Here is a 6,834-nt window from a genome sequence, read left to right as displayed (position 1 = left end):
TGACAAAGGCTAGCTACCTTTCTTTTGCAGGGAAGGAAAAGACTTTTTTTCATTCACACACAAACAGCAAACCAATAGCCCTAGTTCTCCAACTTCAGCCAAGGATTGAAAGGAAACACAGAACACAATACTCACCAGTTGGTTATAGTAATTCCAGACCTCAAAAAGCTGCTTTTTGTTCACACACACATAAAATATTTTTAGTCCTTTAACTCATGATGGCCCACAGACAAGACAAACAACACAGAGTGCCAGGCCAAACAAACAAAAAGAAAAACTAACAAAAAAATAAAAAAACCAAACATAAAAAAGACAGATACTTTGACTTCTGCTACCCAGTTATGACCAGATTCCCTGTCTATCTGCCATCTGGCATAAACCACATGGTTATACCATAAGCAAACAAATAAATGTGAGATTCCATGTTTCTGCCACCAGCAGTTGTGCACAAATGAAAATGAGAACTACATCCAGACTTGGCCATTAACTAGAATCATAGAATCAGAAACACAGAAAGGGGCTTCCCTGGTGGTGCAGCGGTTAAGAATTTGCCTGCAAATGCAGAGGACAAGGGTTCGAGTCCTGGTCCAGGAAGATCCCACATGCAGCAGAGCAAGTAAGCTCATGCGCCACAACTACTGAGCCTGCACTCCAGAGCCCAAGAGGCACAACTACTGAGCCCACGTGCCGCAACTACTGAAGTCCATGTGCTTAGAGTCTGTGCTCTGCAACAAAAGAAGCCACTGCAATGAGAAGCCCGCTCACTGCAATGAAGAGTAGCCCCCACTCACTGCAACTAGAGAAAGCCCACACACAGCAACAAAGACCCAATGCAGCCAAAATAAATAAAATGTAAAAAATTTTTTAAATTAAAAAATTTAAAAAAAAGAAACAAAGATTTAGTCAGAGTAAAACTCTATTGCCACATGAGAGTGAACTCAGGAATCAGCAAGATTATGTCTAGGTGAAAATAGCCCACTGGTTCCCTTCTTGGGCAATGCAATGTACTCACATCTGATAGGTAAAATCCACCTGGAATTCTCAGTGGAATCTGAAACTGCCAAAAGAAGACTAAGAAAGTAATTTAGGAAAAAAAATTTTCTTGCCAAGAAAGTTATTGAGACCAGTGTTTAAAAGTCTTGTTCACAGACTAAAAGGCAACCCTCAGAATGGGAAAAAATAATTGCCTATGAAACAACGGACAAAGGATTAACCTCCAAAATATACAAGCAGCCCATGAAGCTTAATACCAAAAAAGCAAATAACCCAATCCACAAATGGGCAGAAGACCTAAATAGACATTTCTCCAAAGAAGACATACAGATGGCCAACAAACACATGAAAAGATGCTCAACATCACTCATCATCAGAGAAATGCAAGTCAAAGCCACAATGAGGGATCACCTCACACCAATCAGAATGGCCATCATCACAAAGTCTGGAAACAACAAATGTTGGAGAGGGTGTGGAGAAAAGGGAACTCTCCTGCACTGTTGGTGGGACTGTAAGTTGGTACAGCCACTATGGAAAACAATTTGGAGGTTCCTTAAAAAACTACAAATAGAACTACCATATGATCCAGTCATCCCACTCCTGGGCTTATACCCAAAGAAAACCATAATCCCAAAAGAAACTTGTACCATAATGTTTATTGCAGCACTATTTATAATAGCCAGGACATGGAAGCAACCTAAATGCCCATCAACAAATGAATGGATACAGAAGATGTGGCATATATATACAATGGAATATTACTCAGCTATAAAAAGGGATGAGATGGAGCTATATGTAATGAGGTGGATAGAACTACAATCTGTCATACAGAGTGAAGTAAGTCAGAAAGAGAAGGACAAATATTGTATGCTAACTCACATATACGGAATCTAAAAATGGTACTGATGAACTCAATGACAAGAATAAGGATGCAGATACAGAGAATGGACTGGAGAACTCGAGGTATGGGAGGGGGCGGGGGGTGAAGGGGAAACTGAGACGAAGCGAGAGAGTAGCACAGACATATATATACTACCAACTGTAAAATAGTCAGTGGGAAGTTGTATAACAAAGGGAGTCCAACTCGAGGATGGAAGATGCCTTAGAGGACTGGGGCAGGGAGGGTGGGGGGGACTCGAGGCGGGGGAGTCAAGGAAGGGAGGGAATACGGGAATATGTGTATAAAAACAGATGATTGAACCTGGTGTACCCCCAAAAAAATAAAAAAAAATTAAAAAAAAATAAAAAAAAATTAAAAAAAAAAAAGTCTTGTTCACCACAAAACAAAGCAGAATAAATGAAAAAACGTGTGCTAAAAGGAAAATACCCAGAAAGTTACCATGGTTATTGAGTTAACAGTAAGTTAATAGAGGAAAAATAGCAATTTTCCTCACATGATTATCTTATCTGTAAAGCTTCCCACCACCACCCTCCCCCCACCCCACCCCAGCTGCCAAATCCTCAGATACTAGCATTGCAAAAGTCAAAAATAAAACTGTTTTTGTTTGAGAGTCAGTAAGGTTTCATTTAATTTGGGATCCAGAACTAGACCCTGGTTTTGTCATGTTTTGTTTTTGTTTTTTCAGCGTACAAAGTGGTGTGTGCATATTTGTTTCCTCTGTAGGCTATGATATGTGTGCTTAAACTTAGTGGCAGCAGGCAGTATCAATTTTGTTCCACATGTCTTTACTTTCCTTCTTGACATCTCTCTCCTCTAGTCTATTTGAAATATTGTTTTATTTTAATTTAATTGCATGGTAACAAAGGCCATTTACTGAGCACTTAAGTTATATCAAACAAAAATATTATCTAATTTAATAGTCACAATAACTCAGTGAGGTAAATGTTACTCTTATTTTACATACACAAAAAAAGTGCCAAAAAAGTTAAAACATTTACCCAAGCACCCAAAGACCCTTAAGTAGTAAGGGGGGAGACTGAGGTTTGGACTCCTGCCTACTTTTGTTGTACTGTTGTTGTGTTGTGCTAGTTTGCTTTCTCCACCAATCATAAGCTCCTTGACAGGCAGGGATTATGTATTGCATGTCTTTGAATGACCAAAACAAAATATATGGTCTAGTGTGTGGTAGGCATATAAACAAATTAGCTATCCTTTAGAATTTTATAATTGTTTACGTGCATAGATTTTCTTTTAAGACATTTCTCTTTTTAAGATTTATTTTATTACTTATTTATTTTTGGCTGCGTTGGGTCTTTGTTGCTGCGCACGGGCTTTCTCTAGTTGTGGAGAGCGGGGGCTATTCTTCGTTGTGGTGCTGTTGTGGTGCGCGGGCTTCTCATTGCAGTGGCTTCTCTTGTTGGGGAGCACGAGCTTTAGGCATGTGCTCTTCAGTAGTTGCGGCACATAGGCTCAGTAGTTGTGGCTCACAGGCTCTAGGGTGCAGGCTCAGTAGTTGTGGTGCACAGGCTTAGTTGCTCTGTGGCATGTGGGATCTTCCTGGACCAGGGATTGAACCCGTATCCCCTGCATTGGCAGGCGGATTCTTAACCACTGTGCCACCAGGGAACCCGATCTTATTTTTGAAAAAGGTATTAAACTCCCTGTAGGCAAGGAATGTTGAAGTTAAAGCAGAGATGGTAATGTCAAAGGTAGATGCCAGCTGATGGTCTACCTGGGCCCATACTATGATGTAGTTCAGGATCTGGACCTCAGTTTTGCAAGTAAGAAACTCAATTTTAACCGTGTATCCAGAGTTGATTAGTTTAGAGGGAATGCTCATTTTGTCCAAGCTCACAAGAAAGTGATGAATAGGCATAATTGTATTTTATCTGGTCAGAGCTGAGATTTTCTTGGGCTGGCTTGTCACCAGAACACAGATCACCTCTGTGTTCTCTGGATAGACTAGCCTCCAAAGTTTCATGTCTCAGTGTTCAGGAAACCCTAAAATGGACATAGTCAGGAACTCAATTGAAACAAATGCTTTTGATTTACATAGGGCCCACAGGGTAAGATAAGGGAAAAATTTGGGTTACTTAATCTCTGAGAAGGAAAATGAGGGTAACAATAAGAATACCTATTGCCCAAGTTTCTTATGATGAGCACTGAAAACCAACATGGTGTTACATTGCTTAAAATTATAATTCATTATTTTAAAATGGAAGTCATTTACACTCACTCCAATACTGGCCCTAATGTTCTGAGAATATACCAGGCACCCTCTTGCCTTAGTGTCTTTGAATACGCTGTTCTCTTTGCCTCTTTTCCTCTATATATCTTCATTTATTCAAATGTCATCTCCTCAATGAGGCCTTTCCTGAATGTCCTAAAAGATTTTATTCTTCTCTCCTGTTTTATTTTTCTCTATGGCATCTATATTATCTATTATCTAATATATTAGATATTTATGTATTTTCTATTTCCCCTTACTAGAATATAAGCTCCATTAAGTATGGAGATTTTGGACTTCCCTGGTGGTGCAGTGGTTAAGAATCCACATGCCAATGTAGGGGACACGGGTTCGAGCCCTGGTCTGGGAAGATTCCACGTGCACCACAACTACTGAAGTCCGCACACCTAGAGCCTGTGCTCCACAAGAAGAGAAGCCACCACAATGAGAAGCCTGCGCACCACAATGAAGAGTAGTCCCTGCTCTCCGCAACTAGAGAAAGCCTGAGCACAGCAACAAAGATCCAATGTAGCCAATAAATAAATTTTTTAAAAATGTATGGAGGTTTTCCCATGTTGTGTTCACTGCTATGTTCTTAGTGACTATAGGAAAGCCTGGCAGAGAGTAGACACTCAAATATTTGTTGACTACATGAAAGACGTTCACTATATGAACTATATGAAAGGTCCAGAACATCTGCTTCCTGTTACAAGGCCCACAAGAGGACTCTGGGCAAAAGATATATTTTGCTAATATCAGTAGGTCTCAAAAAGTACCTGGAAGCCTTTATTAGCAACTTGATATAATTGGATCCCATCATTCATTAATTCCAGTTATTCATTTACCTATTCAATATTCATATTTAGGAGTTCCTACTATATGCCAGATACTAGCTTAGTATTGGGGGGGGTCCAACAATGAATTTTCATGGAAGTTATTCTAATTAGGACAAAGATTGGTTTGGGGATGGGATGGGGAGAGAACAGAAGAACTATGTTTCTTATTTTTACTAGTGCTAAGCCACTAGTAAAATTATAAGCCCGTTTTCTGAGATATCTATGGTCTCCCATATTCTCCTCCTCATACTTTGTGCTGTTTCCCCTTGACCTAGCACTTTCTTTAATGAAGTATTGAATCTCTTGCTTTTCTCTTGTAACAAAGAATTTTCAGACAATTACTGTATTTGGCCAAGATTCAAATCCAAAATCAGAGGCAGCTCTGAACCCCTGACTAATGCATCACTGAGCTGGTTATGTAAATGGCAATGTGCAAAGACAACTTCTAGGAGATGCCACAGTAAAGATGTTTCTCACTGAATAACTGGTTTTGTTTCTCTTCAAGTAAATGATGCAAGCTTTGGAAGTAAGGAAAAGAATTTTACTTCCTGTAAACGTTCACTCATTTAATGTTTAAGAATTACTTAATGAGATCTGGGACTTCCTAGGTGGCGCAGTGGTTAAGAATCTGCCTGCCGATGCAGGGGACACGGGTTCAAGCCCTGCCCCAGGAAGATACCATATGCCACGGAGCAGCTAAGCCTGTGCGCCACAACTATTGAGCCTGAGCTCTAGAGCCCGTGAGCCACAACTATTGAGCCCATGTGCCACAACTACTGAAGCCCACGCACCTAGAGCCTGTGCTCCACAACAAGAGAAGCCACCACAATGAGTAGCCACCACAATGAGTAGCCCCCACTCGCCACAACCAGAGAATGCCTGTGTGCAGTAATGAAGACCCAACACAGCCAATCAAAAAGAAAAAAATCCAATAAATAAATAAATAAACTTATTTTTAAAAAATCTAAAAAAAAAAATTACTTAAGGAGATCTTACTTCATGAATAGCACAATATGATGCCCTACATGGATACAATTAAGTTTAAGATATATACTGCATTCTCTGGTGCAGATAGCCCTTCCATTAAGACCAGACCAAAAATATTAGAATTATAAACAGACACAGTGTTTCCACTTCATCCACCCACACACTCCCTTTCCCACTCAAGCCCTTTTGGTTTCTCTTGTCTCCCTGACCACTTTGGATCCTGTGACTATATTCTTGTCTGTACCCTAGATTCTCTCATCCCTTGACTTTTCCCCACTTTCATCTTTTCTGTTACTTGGTCCAGGATTTTCATTTCTTTTGATCCCAGGTTGCAGATCTGCTTGAGAAAATCAAGTTACTTAGTATTACATAACTTTCAGCATGTTGCAACTGAATGTTTACAAGCAATCTGCATACAGGACCTGGGAAGTGGGGAAGGAAATTTTACTCCTATTGGAAGCCAGCCTTGTGGAATAACTGAGGTATTTAAATCTGTCACTGAGACTGAAAGGACCCAGAAAAGCAAATTACACTAAAACAAGGACATAAAGTTTAAGTGCAGACTAGAGTCTGCATTGCAGCAAAAACGGGAAAGGTCTACATATATTTGAATAACATCAGCTTAGCCAGGGAGAAGAATACGGCTACGAGTGTTCGCATATAAACTGACAGTCATGGTAGCTTTCTGAGGACTTCAAGGCAGGGCGATCCGGGGAGTAAAGTCTAGCGGCTAGCATTTCCCAAATTCCAGATGCTTAAGGCAAAAAGACGAGACAGCTCCGCATTTCTCTCAAAATACATCATATATGAGAGCTTAAACAACTAGACCGTAAAGTGCGAACACTTTAGCTTTCAGATTTCCATGCGCCTTACCCTGTAAAAGTTCGTTT

This window comes from Hippopotamus amphibius, chromosome 8, assembly GCF_030028045.1.
Source record: "Hippopotamus amphibius kiboko isolate mHipAmp2 chromosome 8, mHipAmp2.hap2, whole genome shotgun sequence".
NCBI lineage: Eukaryota > Metazoa > Chordata > Mammalia > Artiodactyla > Hippopotamidae > Hippopotamus > Hippopotamus amphibius.
Note: the sequence above shows the minus strand (reverse complement) of the source record.